The sequence below is a fragment of the Oncorhynchus mykiss genome, chromosome 10 (genome assembly GCF_013265735.2).
Source record: "Oncorhynchus mykiss isolate Arlee chromosome 10, USDA_OmykA_1.1, whole genome shotgun sequence".
Taxonomy (NCBI): Eukaryota; Metazoa; Chordata; class Actinopteri; order Salmoniformes; family Salmonidae; genus Oncorhynchus; species Oncorhynchus mykiss.
In genome coordinates, this window is record NC_048574.1 from 8,944,724 (window position 1) to 8,965,151 (window position 20,428).

The window sequence follows — 20,428 nt, forward strand, 5'->3', positions numbered from 1 at the left end:
GCGTTCAACACCATAGTGCCCACAAAGCTCATCACTAAGCTAAGGACTCTGGGACTAAACACCCCCCCCCCCCCCCCCCCCCTGCAACTGGATCCTGGACTTCCTGACGGACCGCCCCCAGGTGGTAAGAGTAGGCAACAACACGTCTGCCACGCTGATCCTTTACACTGAGGCCCCTCAGGTGTGTGTACTTAGTTCCCTCCTGTATTCCGACTGCGTGGCCAAACACAACTCCAACACCCTCATTAGGTTTGCTGACGACACAACAGTGGTAGGCCTGATCACCGACAACAATGAGACGGCCTATAGGGAGGAGGTCAGAGAACTGGCAGTGTGGTGTCAGAACAACAACCTCTCCCTCAATGTGATGCAAGACAAAGGAGCTGATCGTGGACTACAGGAAAAGGCGAGCTGAACAGGCCCCCATTAACATTGACGGGCCTGTAGTGGGGCGGGTCGAGAGTTTCAAGTTCTTTGGTGTCCACATCACCAACGGACTATCATGGTCCAAACATACCAAGACAGTCGTGAAGAGGGCACGACAAAACCTTTTCCCCCTCAGGAGACTGAAAAGATTTGGAATGGGTTCCCAGATCCTCAAAAGGATCTTCAGCTGCACCATTGAGAGCATCCTGACCGGTTGCATGACCGCCTGGTATGGCAACTGCTCGGCATCTGACCGTAAGGCGCTACAGAGGGTAGTGCGAACCGCCCAATACATCACTGGGGCCAAGCTTCCTGCCATCCAGGACCTATATAATAGACGGTGTCAGAGGAAAGCCCATAAAATTGTCAGAGACTCCAGTCTCCCAAGTTATAGACTGTTTTCTCTGCTACCGCATGGTAAGTGGTACCGGAGCACCAAGTCTAGGACCAAAAGGCTCCTCAACAGCTTCTACCCCCAAGCCCTTAGACTGCTGAACAATTCATAAAAATGCCCCCCCCCCCCCCCTCCTTGTACACTGCTGATACTTGCTGTTTGTTTGTTACCTATGTAGTCACGTCGCCCCCACCTACATGTACAGATTACCTCGACTAGCCTGTACCCCGGCACACTGACTCGGTACCGGTGCCTCGTTATTGTTATTCTTATTGTGTTACTTTTTGTTATGACTTTTTATTTTAGCCTAAATATTTTCTTCTTCTTGAACTGCACTGTTGGTTAAGGACTTGTAAGTAAGTATTTCACTGTAAAGTCTACACTGTTGGTTAAGGACTTGTAAGTAAGTATTTCACTGTAAAGTCTACACTGTTGGTTAAGGGCATGTAAGTCAGCATTTCACTGTAAAGTCTACACTGTTGGTTAAGGACTTGTATGTAAGTATTTCACTGTAAAGTCTACACTGTTGGTTAAGGACTTGTATGTAAGTATTTCACTGTAAAGTCTACACTGTTGGTTAAGGACTTGTAAGTAAGTATTTCACTGTAAAGTCTGCACTGTTGGTTAAGGACTTGTAAGTAAGTATTTCACTGTAAAGTCTACACTGTTGGTTAAGGACTTGTAAGTAAGTATTTCACTGTAAAGTCTGCACTGTTGGTTAAGGACTTGTAAGTAAGTAAGTATTTCACTGTAAAGTCTACACTGTTGGTTAAGGACTTGTATGTAAGTATTTCACTGTAAAGTCTACACTGTTGGTTAAGGACTTGTAAGTAAGTATTTCACTGTAAAGTCTACACTGTTGGTTAAGGACTTGTAAGTAAGTATTTCACTGTAAAGTCTACACTGTTGGTTAAGGACTTGTATGTAAGTATTTCACTGTAAAGTCTACACTGTTGGTTAAGGACTTGTATGTAAGTATTTCACTGTAAAGTCTACACTGTTGGTTAAGGACTTGTATGTAAGTATTTCACTGTAAAGTCTACACTGTTGGTTAAGGACTTGTATGTAAGTATTTCACTGTAAAGTCTACACTGTTGGTTAAGGACTTGTATGTAAGTATTTCACTGTAAAGTCTACACTGTTGGTTAAGGACTTGTATGTAAGTATTTCACTGTAAAGTCTACACTGTTGGTTAAGGACTTGTAAGTAAGTATTTCACTGTAAAGTCTACACTGTTGGTTAAGGACTTGTAAGTAAGTATTTCACTGTAAAGTCTACACTGTTGGTTAAGGACTTGTATGTAAGTATTTCACTGTAAAGTCTACACTGTTGGTTAAGGACTTGTATGTAAGTATTTCACTGTAAAGTCTACACTGTTGGTTAAGGACTTGTAAGTAAGTATTTCACTGTAAAGTCTACACTGTTGGTTAAGGACTTGTATGTAAGTATTTCACTGTAAAGTCTACACTGTTGGTTAAGGACTTGTATGTAAGTATTTCACTGTAAAGTCTACACTGTTGGTTAAGGACTTGTAAGTAAGTATTTCACTGTAAAGTCTACACTGTTGGTTAAGGACTTGTATGTAAGTATTTCACTGTAAAGTCTACACTGTTGGTTAAGGACTTGTAAGTAAGTATTTCACTGTAAAGTCTACACTGTTGGTTAAGGACTTGTAAGTAAGTATTTCACTGTAAAGTCTACACTGTTGGTTAAGGACTTGTAAGTAAGTATTTCACTGTAAAGTCTACACTGTTGGTTAAGGACTTGTATGTAAGTATTTCACTGTAAAGTCTACACTGTTGGTTAAGGACTTGTAAGTAAGTATTTCACGGTAAAGTCTACACTTGTTGTATTCGGCTTATGCTTAACATTGCTGTCACTGTTCCTAATTCATAGCCTGCTGTCCAACACTGAGGATCTATCAACATGAAAAGAAGAAGGAAGGAATATGAATAGAAAGGAAACGGGTTCTAATCAAACAGTCATTTGAGCAAAGAAGAAAATAGAGTGTGACTTCAGGGTCTAATCATCTATTAAAGTCATACTCCCTCTTCTTCTTTGCTCAAATGATTACAACCCGTTGCCTTTTTTCTATTAATGAATAGAACCATATCTGATTCCACTTATCACTAGCTTCAGTGCCATATCTGATTCCACTTATTACTGGCTTCAGTGCCATATCTGATTCCACTTATTACTAGCTTCAGTGCCATATCTGATTCCACTTATTACTGGCTTCAGTGCCATATCTGATTCCACGTATTACTAGCTTCAGTGCCATATCTGATTCCACTTATTACTAGCTTCAGTGCCATATCCGATTCCACTTATTAGCTTCAGAGCCATATCTGATTCCACGTATCACTAGCTTCAGTGCCATATCTGATTCCACGTATCACTAGCTTCAGTGCCATATCTGATTCCACTTATTACTAGCTTCAGTGCCATATCTGATTCCACTTATTACTAGCTTCAGTGCCATATCTGATTCCACGTATTACTAGCTTCAGTGCCATATCTGATTCCACTTATTACTAGCTTCAGTGCCATATCTGATTCCACTTATTACTAGCTTCAGTGCCATATCTGATTCCACTTATTACTAGCTTCAGTGCCATATCTGATTCCACTTATTACTAGCTTCAGTGCCATATCTGATTCCACTTATTACTAGCTTCAGTGCCATATCCGATTCCATTTATTAGCTTCAGAGCCATATCTGATTCCACGTATCACTAGCTTCAGTGCCATATCTGATTCCACGTATCACTAGCTTCAGTGCCATATCTGATTCCACGTATCACTAGCTTCAGTGCCATATCTGATTCCACATATCACTAGCTTCAGAGCCATATCTGATTCCACGTATCACTAGCTTCAGAGCCATATCTGATTCCACGTATCACTAGCTTCAGAGCCATATCTGATTCCACGTATCACTAGCTTCAGAGCCATATCTGATTCCACGTATCACTAGCTTCAGAGCCATATCTGATTCCACGTATCACTAGCTTCAGAGCCATATCTGATTCCACGTATCACTAGCTTCAGAGCCATATCTGATTCCACTTATTACTAGCTTCAGTGCCATGTCTGATTCCACTTATTACTAGCTTCAGTGCCATATCTGATTCCACTTATTACTGGCTTCAGTGCCATATCTGATTCCACTTATTACTAGCTTCAGTGCCATATCTGATTCCACTTATTACTAGCTTCAGTGCCATATCTGATTCCACTTATTACTAGCTTCAGTGCCATATCTGATTCCACGTATTACTAGCTTCAGTGCCATATCTGATTCCACTTATTACTAGCTTCAGTGCCATATCTGATTCCACTTATTACTAGCTTCAGTGCCATATCTGATTCCACTTATTACTAGCTTCAGTGCCATATCTGATTCCACTTATTACTAGCTTCAGTGCCATATCTGATTCCACTTATTACTAGCTTCAGTGCCATATCCGATTCCACTTATTAGCTTCAGAGCCATATCTGATTCCACGTATCACTAGCTTCAGTGCCATATCTGATTCCACGTATCACTAGCTTCAGTGCCATATCTGATTCCACTTATTACTAGCTTCAGTGCCATATCTGATTCCACTTATTACTAGCTTCAGTGCCATATCTGATTCCACGTATCACTAGCTTCAGAGCCATATCTGATTCCACGTATCACTAGCTTCAGAGCCATATCTGATTCCACGTATCACTAGCTTCAGAGCCATATCTGATTCCACGTATCACTAGCTTCAGAGCCATATCTGATTCCACGTATCACTAGCTTCAGAGCCATATCTGATTCCACGTATCACTAGCTTCAGAGCCATATCTGATTCCACTTATTACTAGCTTCAGTGCCATATCTGATTCCACTTATTACTAGCTTCAGTGCCATATCTGATTCCACTTATTACTAGCTTCAGTGCCATATCTGATTCCACTTATTACTGGCTTCAGTGCCATATCTGATTCCACTTATTACTAGCTTCAGTGCCATATCTGATTCCACTTATTACTAGCTTCAGTGCCATATCTGATTCCACGTATTACTAGCTTCAGTGCCATATCTGATTCCACGTATTACTAGCTTCAGTGCCATATCTGATTCCACTTATTACTAGCTTCAGTGCCATATCTGATTCCACTTATTACTAGCTTCAGTGCCATATCTGATTCCACTTATTACTAGCTTCAGTGCCATATCTGATTCCACTTATTACTAGCTTCAGTGCCATATCTGATTCCACTTATTACTAGCTTCAGTGCCATATCCGATTCCACTTATTAGCTTCAGAGCCATATCTGATTCCACGTATCACTAGCTTCAGTGCCATATCTGATTCCACGTATCACTAGCTTCAGTGCCATATCTGATTCCACGTATCACTAGCTTCAGTGCCATATCTGATTCCACGTATCACTAGCTTCAGAGCCATATCTGATTCCACGTATCACTAGCTTCAGAGCCATATCTGATTCCACGTATCACTAGCTTCAGAGCCATATCTGATTCCACGTATCACTAGCTTCAGAGCCATATCTGATTCCACGTATCACTAGCTTCAGAGCCATATCTGATTCCACGTATCACTAGCTTCAGAGCCATATCTGATTCCACGTATCACTAGCTTCAGAGCCATATCTGATTCCACGTATCACTAGCTTCAGAGCCATATCTGATTCCACGTATCACTAGCTTCAGTGCCATATCTGATTCCACGTATCACTAGCTTCAGTGCCATATCTGATTCCACGTATCACTAGCTTCAGTGCCATATCTGATTCCACGTATCACTAGCTTCAGTGCCAAGTAAAAGGAATGCTGCCGTCTTATCAATACAATCAGAGTTTGAATCGCATCAAACTGCTATTGTTTATTGTTGTGAGAAAACCAATGTTTTTGAATTGCACCAAACTATTCAGAACTATGGACCTGAAAATGATGAGTGCATCTGACTTAACATTATTCAAGTCATTAGATACTAGTCTTTGGCTTCTCGGAAAGGTATCGAATGTGTGCTCAGAGAGTCAAGAGGTTGGCTTGTGGCGAGGTAGCAGGACATGGCAAAAGAGTAGCGATTTTGTGCATGCAGTTGTACAGATAGCCCATGGCTACTTAGTAGGGCAAATGTGGGGGATGTTTTTACATTAATTAGAAGGATGCAAAATGAGGCAGCGCTAGGGGGCGAGTGAACTGACATTTAGATGCATGTTAATTCTCGTTTGCAAGCCTGGCTCTGAGAGGTATGAGAGTGGAATGGGAGGGGGGGGGGGGGGGGGGGTTGTGAGCGCAGAGTTTGTCACTGATATAATTGGTGCAGGCTCGCTCTTCCAGCTTCCGATTTGATTGGCTAACTCTCACAGCATTGACATGCCCCCCCCCCCCCCCCCCCCCCCCCCCCAAAAAAAAGGCACAGTATCTCATTTCCATCCTTTCCCCAGCCTGGGTGATTGACGGCCAGCGGCAGCCACCTGTGTCCCCCATTTTAATGTGGTTTGTCTTGTCTTGATCGCACCAATATGTTTGTGGAAATGAGCTATGGAAAGCCTATACAAGGCTCATCACTCCCCAAAAGACTAGAAACTCCCCCTGGCATTCTCCCAGACACATTGTCCTAGAAAACTGATCTACTGCGATAGCACACACTTTGCTCTTATCCATGCCAGGCATATTATCATGGCCTGACAATACCATGTAGTTGTTGCACACAGAATTGCACATTGTGGAGGGCTTTCTAGACGGATAGAAAATGTTCCCTTGATAACTCTGGCCTTCAATTTCTCCTCTTTTTGAAAGTCTGTGGAGCCGAAAATCCAAAATCCACTTTAATCGTTTAAGCGTATCCACTGTCAACACAGGAAGGTCTCTGTTAATTCAGATAAATGATACTGTAGCTAACGGGATTACTTATGTGTGACATGACATGGTCATGGTCATTTATGTGTGACGTGACTTTCCTAGTTAAATAAAGGTTAAATATAAAAAATAAAACATAAAAAATGTTTGGCTTCATAGACGTTTGTGAATGTTTGATATATACACTACTGGTATTCCCTACAGCTTTCCCCAAAGCAATTTTCCCATTCTGGGCTCTTGGTTCTGCTGGCGCTAAGGAGGCGCATGTTAGTTTGCAATTTCGTCGTGTAAAAACTGGCGCATTTTCTAGACCAGGGGTGGGCAACTCCTCGAGAACCTGATTATTGTGTGATACTTTTTCTCCATCCCTAGCAAACACAGCTGATTAATCAAATTGCATTCTAAATTATTGCCCCAACCCCAACCAGAAGCCATGGTTTACAGGCCACATTCGCACTGAGCTAAAGGGTAGAAATGCCGCTTTCAAGGTGCGGGACTCTAACCCGGAAGCTTACAAAAAATCCCGCTATGCCCTGCGACGAACCATCAAACAGGCAAAGCGACAATACAGGGCTAAGATTGAATCAGACTACACCGGCTCCGAGGCTCGTCGGATATGGGCAAGCAAACTATTACAGACTACTAAGGGAAGCACAGCCGCGAGCTGCCCAGTGACACGAGCCTACCAGATGAGCTAAATCACTTCTATGCTTGCTTTGAGGCAAGCAACACTGAGGCATGCATGAGAGCATCAGCTGTTCCGGACGACTGTGTGTTCACGCTCTCCGTAGCCGACGTGAGTTACACCTTTAAACAGGTCAACATTCACAAGGCTGCGGGACCAGACGGATTACCAGGACATGTGCTCCGGGCATGTGCTGACCAACTGGCAGGTGTCTTCACTGACATTTTCAACATGTCCCTGATTGAGTCTGTAATACCAACATGCTTCAAGCAGACCACCATAGTCCCTGTGCCCAAGAACACAAAGGCAACCTGCCTAAATGACTACAGACTCACGTCCGTAGCCATGAATTGCTTTGAAAGGCTGGCAATGGCTCACATCAACACCATTATCCCAGAAACCCTAGACCCACTCCAATTTGCATACCGCCCAAACAGATCCACAGATGATGCAATCTCTATTGCACTCAACTGCCCTTTCCCACCTGGACAAAAGGAACACCTATGTGAGAATGCTCTTCATTGACTACAGCTCAGCGTTCAACACCATAGTACCCTCAAAGCTCATCACTAAGCTAAGGAACCTGGGACTAAACACCTCCCTCTGCAACTGGATCCTGGACTTCCTGATGGGCCACCCCCAGGTGGTGAGGGTAGGTAGCAACACATATGCCACGCTGATCCTCAACACTGGAGCTCCCCAGGGGTGCGTGCTCAGTCCCCTCCTGTACTCCCTGTTCACCCACAACTGCATGGCCAGGCACGACTCCAACACCATCATCAAAGTTTTTTGACGGCACAACAGTGGTAGGCCTGATCACCGACAACGACTTGACAGCCTATAGGGAGAAGGTCAGAGACCTGGCCGGGTGGTGCCAGACTAACAACCTATCCCTCAACGTAACCAAAACTGAGATGATTTTGGACTACAGGAAAAGGAGCACCGAGCACGTCCCCATTCTCATCGACGGGGCTGTAGTGGAGCAGGTTGAGAGCTTCAAGTTCCTTGGTGTCCACATCACCAACAAACTAGAATGGTCCAAACACACCAAGACAGTCGTGAAGAGGGCACGACAACGCCTATTCCCCCTCAGGAAACTAAAAAGATTTGGCATGGGTCCTGAGATCCTCAAAAGGTTCTACAGCTGCAACGTCGAGAGCATCCTGACCGGTTGCATCACGGCAATTGCTCGGCCACAAGGCACTTCAGAAGGTAGTTCGTACAGTCCAGTACATCACTGGGGCAAAGCTGCCTGCCATCCAGGACCTCTACACCAGGCGGTGCCAGAGGAAGGCCCTGAAAACGGTCAAAGACCCCAGCCATAGACCCCAATCATAGTCTGTTCTCTCTACTACCGCATGGCAAGCGGTACCAGAGTGCCAAGTCTAGGACAAAAAGGCTTCTCAACAGTTTTTACCCCCAAGCCATAAGACTCCTGAACAGGTAACCAAATGGTTAACCAGACTATTTGCATTGTGTGCCCCCCCAACCCCTCTTTTACGCTGCTGCTACTCTCTGTTTATCTTATATGCATAGTCACTTTAACGATACCTACATGTACATACTACCTCAATCAGCCTGACTAACAGGTGTCTGGATATGGCCTTGCTACTCTTATTTTCAAATGTCTTTTTACTGTTTTATTTCTTTACTTACCTACAAACACACATTTTTTTCTCCGCACTATTGGTTAGAGCCTGTAAGTAGTAAGTAAGCATTTCACTGTAAGGTTGTATTCGACACACGTGACAAATAAACTTTGATTTGATTGAAGTCAGGTGTGTTAGCTGGGTATGGGGCAGACCTGTTACACCAATCAGGCCCTCGAGGACTGGAATTGCCCTCCCCTGTTCTAGACCTTACGTCAGGTTTGGCAATTTACCTGTCTAACATCAGCTGGCTTGCTCTGAGGTGGGAGGGGTCGCAATATTACAGGTGTGTCCTTAAAAAGCAAAAGTGACAGTTCCACGCAGGGAGGTTTTAAGACTCATAAAAAAGCAGGTCTTCATGGTAACGCAGGTGATAATGGCAGCCTACTGCACCATGCCGTGCGGTGCCCATGGAATGAGAGATGTGCCTTTTGTGTCGGTGAATCTCATATTTAGAAACAAAAAAAATTATAGTTTCCCCCCCATTTTGTTTTAATTTGATTAAAAAAGCAAGCATAGTCTACCCTTCCCTTAATCAAGGCTGGTTTAGCATAGGTATGGCTCTTTATCACGGCCGACCATTAGCCTATGAACTAAAGGCTTTTAAATGGTCTACTGAAAATGCTTAGAAATATTTTGAGTTTTTTTGCCCTCATGCTTTTTCCATTATTCACAATTCACATACCTGTATACTTCATTTAGTTTTTTCCAAGTAGGCTATCCATCCCCATTTTCAAAGAGTGTCCCTCGTCCAATTACCAAAGACACGCTACTCCGAACTATTCAGTGCTCCTACAATGCCATGTCAACGGCAGATTTGTAAAAAATAAATCTGCCTCGCACATAGGCAACGATACAATTGACAGGAGCCTAGTATTTTGTATAGAAGTGTGAATGTTTTGCGTAAAAACATTTGGGCCTACATCTGCACACAGTGCCATGGAACGAGAGAAGCAATTCATGATATCGTGCTTCTCACTACATCCTATTTAGAAATAAATGTTGTTTTAAAAAACAGCTGTTTTCCGCTTCATATGTTTAAAAACCAAGCCGTCCGTAGGCTACCCTTACACTAGGCCTTGGCTACTGTAATGATGGCTGGTTCAACAGCAATCTGTCAGGTCTTTTTTTATCCTGGACTTGCAAAGTAGCCAATCCATAAAATGTGTTTAAATGGTGCCTTGAATTAAAACATTTAAATATATGCACATAATCGATCTGCATACTTAATTTAGCTTGGTCAAGTATCCATCGCCATCTCCAAAGACGCTCTCCCCTAAAAAGTAACTTAAATTATTCAATCCTATAATGCAGTATCAACGTTAGGTTATATTTTGCTTATTGAGAACGTGCCTCAAATACAATACAATTTACGGGAGCCTAATATTTGTTATTGTAGGAGGTAAGTACGATGCATGTAGGCTAGGCTCGTTGAAGACAATTACAACAATATTGACTGCTAACACTCTAAAGGCTATTGAGCAAACACTTGATGTTATTCATTGTTTTGCTGTTGCTATTACTCGTTATGATATTTAATAAACTGTAGTATCGATCCACGATGGAGCAGGACGAGAATGTTCCGTGCCCCCAGCTGAATTGGAGTTGATGACAAAGAAAAGGTCATCAAAAACCTACAGAACTTCAGACAAACGCATGCAGTATTGAGCCATTGATTGGCCAGTGAGTGGCCAAGCCCTCATCACAACTATAACTTGTTTATTCATCAAAACACAGCCCTTTTGCTCCAACTCCAGCGTTTTATTTTTATTTATTTAACCTTTATTTAACTTGGCAAGTCAGTTAACAACAAATTCTTATTTACAATGACAGCTTACCCCGGCCAAACCCGGACGACGCTGGGCCAATTGTGCGCCACCCTATGGGACTCCCAATCATGGCCAGATGTGACACAGCCTGGACACAGCTATTGTGCTCATAATTCCGACTGTGAAAATAGCAAAAATATTTCTGACTTTAGATTCACCCATTGTGCTAGGCTTGTTCAAATAGAGCCCTCTACATTCTACATTTCTCAACTACCTAAGATTAGATGAAAAATCCAATATGGCTCAGAGAGGAAATAGATATTAAATGCATGCCCGGCTCTCTGTTTCATCTTAAGGTAGCTAGGTGGGACAGCCACATATCACAGGCATAGAAAGTACATTTTCCTCAACCCTAGGGTTAGGTAGGGGTGGGAGGGCCAAGAGACCTGAGTGGGCAGAACAGAGTGCTCGGGTTGGGTTATAGAGTTTGAGCATAGCCTGAAGGTAAGGTGGGACAGTTCTTCTTGCTGCTCAGTAGGTAAGCACCATGTTCTTGTAGTGGATGCGAGCTTCGACTAGAAGCCAGTGGAGTGTGCGGAGAAGAAGGTTGACATGAGAGAACTTGGGAAGGTTGAAAACTAGGAGGGCTGCTGCATGCTGGATAAGTTTCAGGAGTTTGATGGCACAACGGGGAGCCCAGCCAACAGTGAGTTGCAGTAGTCCAGACTGGAGAGGACAAGTGCCTAGATTAGGACCTGCACCGGTTCCTGTGTGAGGTAGGGTTGTACTCTACGAATGTTGTAGAACATGAACCTGCAGGAGTGTGTCACTGCTTTGATGTTTGCAGAGAAGGACAGGGCGTTGTCCAGGGTCACGCCAAGGTTCTTTACACTCTGGGAGGGTGACACTGTGGAGTTGTCAACCGTGATGGAAAGGCCATTGAGCGGGCAGGACTTCTTCGGGAGAAAGAGCAGTTCCGTTGAGATATCTGCCAGGCACTCAGAGATGCGTGTTGCCAACTGGGTGTCAGAAGGGGGGGGGAGGAGAAAAGTAGTTGAGTGCCATCCGCATAGCAATGGTAGGACAGACCATGTGAGGATATGACGGAGTCAAGTGACTTGGTGTATAGAGAGAAGAGGAGAGTGCCTAGAACTGAGCCCTGGGGGACACCAGTAGTGAGAGTACATGGTGCAGACACAGATCCGTCACCTGGTAGGAGAGGCCTGCCAGGTAGGATGCAATCCAAGAGTGTGCAGAGTCTGACACACATAGCCCTGAGACTGTGGAGATGGGATCTGATGGTTCACAGTGTTGAAGGTAGTGGATAGATCTAGGAGGATGAACAGAGGAGAGAGAGTCAGCTTTGGCAGTGCGGTGAGCCTCCATGACACAAAGAAGAGCAGTCTTGTTTGAGTGACCCGTCTTGAAGCCTGACTGGTTAGGGTCAAGAAGATTGTTTTTTTCAGAGAGATCATTGATCAGAGACAGCACTCTCAAGTGTTTTGGAAAAGACAAAGAAGGGATACAGGTCTATAGTTTTTGACGTCAGATGAGTCAAGTGTTGGTTTCTTGAGGAGCAGAGCAACTCGAGCCATTTTGAAGTCAGAGTGGACGCAGCCAGTGGTCAAGGATGAGTTGAGGAAAGTGAGGAATGGGAGAAGGTCTCCAGTGAAGGTCTGGAGAAGTAAAGAGGGAACGAAGTCGTGCGGGCAGGTTGTCAGGCGGCCAGACCTCACTAGTCGCAGGATGTCATCTGGAGAGAGAGGGGAGAATAGAGGGCAAGGCGTAGGGTAGTTTTGTGTGAGTGAAACCAGTGGACTCAATAGGATGAATGAGTAGCAGATGTCGTCAACCCTTTTTTTCAAAGTGGTTGACAAAGTCGTCCGCAGAGAGGGAGGAGGGAGGGGAGGGGTTGTGGAGGATTAAGGAGGGAGGAGAAGGTGGAAAATGGTTTCCTAGGGTCAGAGGCAGACGCTTGACATTTAGAGTGGTAGAAAGTGGCTTTAGCAGCCAAAACAGAGGAAGAGAAGGTGGAGAGGAGGGAGTGAAAGGATGATAGGTCCTCCGGAACAGCTCGCAATGAGTCACTCAGCCACGGAGCAGGAGGGGAGGGCCGAGCCGGCCGAGAGGAAAGGGGCAGGGCAAGTCATAGGAGACACTCTAGTAGCGATGTGGTCAAGCGTATTGCCTGCCTTGTGATTAGGAAAGGGTGAGGTCAAAAGAGGCCAAATCAACAGTAATAGTCCCTCCAAATCAACAGTAATAGTCCCTCCAAATCAACAGCCTCCTGGGTGGCACAGTGGTTAAAGGCGCTGTACGGCAGCGCCAGCTGTGCCACCAGAGACTCTGGGTTCGCGCCCAGGCTCTGTCGTAACTGGCCGCGACCGGGAGGTCCGTGGGGCGACGCACAATTGGCCTAGCGTCGTCCGGGTTAGGGAGGGCTTGGCCAGTAGGGATATCCTTGTCTCATCACGCACCAGCGACTCCTGTGGCTGGCCGGGCGCAGCGCACGCTAACCAAATCAACAGTAATAGTCCATCCAAATCAACAGTAATAATCAACAGCCTCCTGTAGTCCCTCCAAATCAACAGAAAACAGGATCCCCATTATAGTAATTAGAAAAATGTCAATCTTCTTCTAAATAAAAAAAATTATTAGAAGACAATCATGGTACCAATAATTGCTTCTAATGTACCAGATTCAGTGCATTCAGAAAGTACCCCTTGACTTTTTCCACATTTTATTGAGTTACAGCCTGAATTTAAAATGGATTCAATTGAGATTTTTGGCCACTGGCCTAAACACAGTACTCCATAATGTCAAAGTGGAAATATGATTTTTCTAAAGTTTTACAAATGTAATAACAAATGGAAAGCTGAAATGTCTTGAGTCAATAAGTGTTCAACCCCTTTCTTATGCCAAGTCTAAATAAGTTCAGGAGTAAACTTCTGCTTAACAGGTCACATAATAAGTTGCACAGACTCACTCTGTGTGCAATAATAGTGTTATTTTGATAGTATACAATAATAGTGTTTAACATTTTTTTTTTTAAATGACTACCTCATCTCTGTACCCCAATACAATTAATTATCTCTTCTGCTTACAGAAGAGTCTCTTGTTATATGCTAGTGTTTTATCTAACCTGATATAAACGTGTCTTTGTGGGGCTTAGTCATAAGACTGGGTGTAATAGCTAAGATCTGTTTAGGTGCGACCACAGCCTGTGAGACATCCCGTGGGTTTACTATCTGCAGGAAGTCAGCTGTGTGGAACCTTGCCGGAAGGAGCACATTACAGTGTGAACTGTGACAAAACGCAGTTATCCGGTTGAGTCCTCATGCTATCAACCTCGGGCCATCTAAATCTGCACAGACAAACCAATCACCTTTTACACTATGTTCTGCCCAACAGTCAACTGAATTCATTCAACGGAAATGTGTCTTCCGCATTTAACCCAACCTCTGAATCAGAGAAGGGCGGGGGAGCAGTTGTTTTTAGGGGTTAACTGCCAGATTTTTCCAACTGTATTTACTCTACCAGTTACATCGGGGAGAGGAGCCTTGCTATATTTACTCTACCAGTTACATAGAGGAGAGGAGCCTTGCTGTATTTACTCTACCAGTTACATAGGGGAGAGGAGCCTTGCTGTATTTACTCTACCAGTTACGTAGGGGAGAGGAGCCTTGCTGTATTTACTCTACCAGTTACGTAGGGGAGAATAGCCTTGCTGTATTTACTCTACCAGTTACGTAGGGGACAGGAGCCTTGCTGTATTTACTCTACCAGTTACGTAGGGGAGAGGAGCCTTGCTGTATTTACTCTACCAGTTACACATTAGGGGAGAGGAGCCTTGCTGTATTTACTCTACCAGTTACACATTAGGGGAGAGGAGCCTTGCTGTATTTACTCTACCAGTTACGTAGGGGAGAGGAGCCTTTCTGTATTTACTCTACCAGTTACGTAGGGGAGAGGAGCCTTGCTGTATTTACTCTACCAGTTACACATTAGGGGAGAGGAGCCTTGCTGTATTTACTCTACCAGTTACGTAGGGGAGAGGAGCCTTGCTGTATTTACTCTACCAGTTACACATTAGAGGAGAGGAGCCTTGCTGTATTTACTCTACCAGTTACACATTAGGGGAGAGGAGCCTTGCTGTATTTACTCTACCAGTTACGTAGGGGAGAGGAGCCTTGCTGTATTTACTCTACCAGTTACACATTAGGGGAGAGGAGCCTTGCTGTATTTACTCTACCAGTTACGTAGGGGAGAGGAGCCTTGCTGTATTTACTCTACCAGTTACACATTAGGGGAGAGGAGCCTTGCTGTATTTACTCTACCAGTTACATAGGGGAGAGGAGAGGAGCCTTGCTGTATTTACTCTACCAGTTACACAGGGGAGAGGAGCCTTGCTGTATTTTCTCTACCAGTCAGATTTGCTCCTCCGCCTTGGCTATATTTTCCCAGTTTGAGAACTGTCAGGTCTTTTATCCTCCTCGTTCTCTGCCTGTCTATTTTCCTTTTAGTTTCCTGTAAAGGTTAACCAATCTTTGCTTAAGCGCTGGCAGGAAGACGAATGGCCATGCTCAATCAAAGCTCAAATCGCCTCTCCCTCCATTACTGTTTCACGGGCCCAACGCTTCAACACACAGGCCTAATGTATTGAGGGCTCTTACTACAACAGACTGTGTGTCTAAACATTTGAAAATAAAGCTAAATTGCAATTTACATCAAAATATTGACGTTCATATTTCAGGCGTTGGCTTGTTGGTGGTCTTTTTAGTCTGTCGAGTGATTCCAGCTTCTCTCTTCTTTAAGTCTCTTTCATCTTCTGTCCTTCCCCGCTGTTTGTCGTTCTCTTTCTACGCAATTTAATTGTTAAAGAACACAGTCCCAGCTATGTCTGGCTGATCAAAGATCTGCTGGTATTGGAGACCGAGCGCATTGATGGTGTTGGAATAACGCAGTATGAGATATGAATATTTACAGGAGGGGAGAACTAAAGTGAAGATCAAATTAACTAAAATGTAACAATATATTTGGATATGAATAACATGATTCTCCTCCTACGATAGTGTACAGTGCCTACGGAAAGTATTCACACACCCATTTTCTTAGGTTACAGCCTTATTCTAAAATGTATTAAATAGTTGTTTTTCCTCATCAATCTACACACAATACCCCATAATGACATCACAATACCCCATAATGACATCACAATACCCCATAATGACATCACAATACCCCATAATGACATCACAATACCCCATAATGACAAAGCAAAAACAGTTTTTTAGCAAATGTTTTTCTTTAAATAAACAAACAAAAAATATCACATTTATGTAAGTATTCAGACCCTTTACTCAGTACTTTGTTGAGGTACCTTTGGCAGTGATTACAGCCTTGAGTCTTCTTGGGTATGATGCTACAAGCTTGACACATCTGTATTTGGGGAGTTTCTCCCATTCTTCTCTGCAGATCCTCTCAAGCTCTGTCAGGTTGGATCGGGAGCGTAGCTGCACAGCTATTTTCAGGTCTCTCCAGAGATCGGGTTCAAATCTGGGCTCTGACATTCAGAGACATCCTGACTAGTCTCCCAGTCCCTGCCACTGAAAAACATCCCCACAGCATGATGATGCTGCCACCACCATGCTTCACCGTATGGATGGTGCCAGGTTTCTTCCAGATGTGTCGCTTGGCATTCAGGCCAAAGAGTTCATTCTTGGTTTCATCAGACCAGATAATCTTGTTTCTAATGGTCTGTAAGTCCTTTAGGTGCCTTTTGGCAAACTCCAAGCGGGCTGTCATGTGCCTTCTACTGAGGAGTGGCTTCCGTCTGGCCACTTTACCATAAAGGTTTGGTTGATGGAGTGCTGCTGAGATGGTTGCTCTTCTGGAAGGTTCTCCCATCTCCACAGAGGAACTCTAGAGATCTGTCAGAGTAACCATAGGGCTTTGTTACCTCCCTGACCAAGGCCCTTCTCCCCCAAATACTTAGTTTGGCTGGGCGGCCAGCTCTAGGAAGAGTCTTGGTGGTTCCAAGCGTCTTCTATTCAAGAATTATGGAGGCCACTGTGTTCTTGGAGACCTTCAATGATGCAGAAATGTGTTGGTACCCTTCCCCAGATCTGTGCCTCGACATAATCATGTCTCGGTGCTCTACGGAAAATTCCTTCGACCTCATGGCTTGGTTTTTGCTCTGACATACGCTGTCAATTGTGGGACCTAATATTGACAGGTGTGTGCCTTTCCAAATCATGTCCAATCAATTGAATTTACCACAGGTGGACTCTAAACCAGTTGTAGAAACATCTCAAAGATGATCAATGCAAACAGGATGCACCTGAGCTCAATTTCAAGTCTCTCGAGTCTGAATACTTATGTAAATAAGGTATTTCTAAACATTTTGTTTTATATACATTTGCGAACATTTAAAAAAAAAACTGTTGCTTTGTCATTATGGTGTATGGTGATGTCATTATGGGGTATTGTGATGTAATTATGGGGTATTGTGATGTCATTATGGGGTATTGTGATGTCATTATGGGGTATTGTGATGTCATTATGGGGTATTGTGATGTCATTATGGGGTATTGTGATGTCATTATGGGGTATTGTGTGGAGACTGAGGATTTTTATGTATTTAATCCATTTTAGAATAAGGCTGTATCATAACAAAATGTGGAAAAAGTCAAGGGGTCTGAATTCTTTCCAAATGCACTGTACATTACATCTGGATAGATGGTACTTAAACACATCCGATATAGATTATATAAAACAATTCTGTCATAAGTATTTTACATAAAGGGCTTTTAAACCCACCCATCACCTGCTCCTCTCAGCACATCCCACCTATCTCTGTAAACCACCATCTTATGGTTTCCATGTGCCATATCTTTTTTAAACTGTGCTGTGAAGTTTCTCATCAATTCTGAACCTTTCTAATCGCATAGTATCTACAAATTGTAAGTTAAAGATTAATATTTTTACTACGAGTGTTATTATATTGTTGTTTTAACTATGACTTTCCACATCTCCCAGCAGTACTATTTGTAGTTTATTTTTTATTTTTATCAATTAGTATATTTTGAGTTTCACCATAATATTTGTTGTAATATTTGTTGTGTCTTTTCAGGCGGATGAAACTGGAATTGCAATCAGCCTTTGTTCGGCTTGTTTTAGAAAGGCCACTATGGGAGCACCCTACTACGGCCCTCTGTTTGTTCGGCTTGTTTTAGAAAGGCCACTATGGGAGCACCCTACTACGGCCCTCTGTTTGTTCGGCTTGTTTTAGAAAGGCCACTATGGGAGCACCCTACTACGGCCCTCTGTTTGTTCGGCTTGTTTTAGAAAGGCCACTATGGGAGCACCCTACTACGGCCCTCTGTTTGTTCGGCTTGTTTTAGAAAGGCCACTATGGGAGCACCCTACTACGGCCCTCTGTTTGTTCGGCTTGTTTTAGAAAGGCCACTATGGGAGCACCCTACTACGGCCCTCTGTTTGTTCGGCTTGTTTTAGAAAGGCCACTATGGGAGCACCCTACTACGGCCCTCTGTTTGTTCGGCTTGTTTTAGAAAGGCCACTATGGGAGCACCCTACTACGGCCCTCTGTTTGTTCGGCTTGTTTTAGAAAGGCCACTATGGGAGCACCCTACTACGGCCCTCTGTTTGTTCGGCTTGTTTTAGAAAGGCCACTATGGGAGCACCCTACTACGGCCCTCTGTTTGTTCGGCTTGTTTTAGAAAGGCCACTATGGGAGCACCCTACTACGGCCCTCTGTTTGTTCGGCTTGTTTTAGAAAGGCCACTATGGGAGCACCCTACTACAGCCCTCTGTTTGTTCGGCTTGTTTTAGAAAGGCCACTATGGGAGCACCCTACTACGGCCCTCTGTTTGTTCGGCTTGTTTTAGAAAGGCCACTATGGGAGCACCCTACTACGGCCCTCTGTTTGTTCGGCTTGTTTTAGAAAGGCCACTATGGGAGCACCCTACTACGGCCCTCTGTTTGTTCGGCTTGTTTTAGAAAGGCCACTATGGGAGCACCCTACTACGGCCCTCTGTTTGTTCGGCTTGTTTTAGAAAGGCCACTATGGGAGCACCCTACTACGGCCCTCTGTTTGTTCGGCTTGTTTTAGAAAGGCCACTATGGGAGCACCCTACTACGGCCCTCTGTTTGTTCGGCTTGTTTTAGAAAGGCCACTATGGGAGCACCCTACTACGGCCCTCTGTTTGTTCGGCTTGTTTTAGAAAGGCCACTATGGGAGCACCCTACTACGGCCCTCTGTTTGTTCGGCTTGTTTTAGAAAGGCCACTATGGGAGCACCCTACTACGGCCCTCTGTTTGTTCGGCTTGTTTTAGAAAGGCCACTATGGGAGCACCCTACTACGGCCCTCTGTTTGTTCGGCTTGTTTTAGAAAGGCCACTATGGGAGCACCCTACTACGGCCCTCTGTTTGTTCGGCTTGTTTTAGAAAGGCCACTATGGGAGCACCCTACTACGGCCCTCTGTTTGTTCGGCTTGTTTTAGAAAGGCCACTATGGGAGCACCCTACTACGGCCCTCTGTTTGTTCGGCTTGTTTTAGAAAGGCCACTATGGGAGCACCCTACTACGGCCCTCTCTTTCTACCCCTCTTTCTACCCCTCTCTACCACCACTACCTATAGCCTATACTACACTACCTATAGCCTATACTACACTACACTACCTATAGCCTACACTACAATACACTACCTATAGCCTACACTACACTACACTACCTATAGCCTATACAACACTACCTATAGCCTACACTACACTACCTATTGTCTATACTACACTACCTATAGCCTACACTACACTACACTACCTATAGCCTATACAACACTACCTATAGCCTACACTACACTACCTATTGTCTATACTACACTACCTATAGCCTATACTACACTACCTATACTACACTACCTATAGCCTATACTACACTACCTATAGCCTACACTACCTATAGCCTACACTACACTACACTACCTATAGCCTAAACTATACTGCACTACCTATAGCCTATACTATACTACACTACCTATAGCCTATACTACACTACCTATAGCCTACACTACACTACCTATAGCCTATACTACACTACACTACCTATAGCCTATACTACACTACACTACCTATAGCCTATACTACACTACACTACCTATAGCCTATACTACACTACACTACCTATAGCCTATACTACACTACACTACCTATAGCATATACTACACTACCTATAGCCTATACTATACTACACTACCTATAGCCTATACTACACTACCTATAGCCTATACTACACTACCTATAGCCTATACTATACTACACTACCTATAGCCTATACTATACTACACGACCTATAGCCTATACTATACTACACTACCTATATCCTATACTATACTACACTACCTATAGCCTATACTACACTAGCTATATCCTACACTATCTATAGTCTACACTATCTATAGTCTATACTACACTAGCTATAGCAACAACCATGTAAGCATCATCATAGGTATACACACCACACACTGGTTCATGTGGGGGCTCTGAGTAATAGCTTCTCAGGATTGTGTTTACGTATATACCATAGGGAATCACGGAGTACAGAAAACGATTGCCATGATT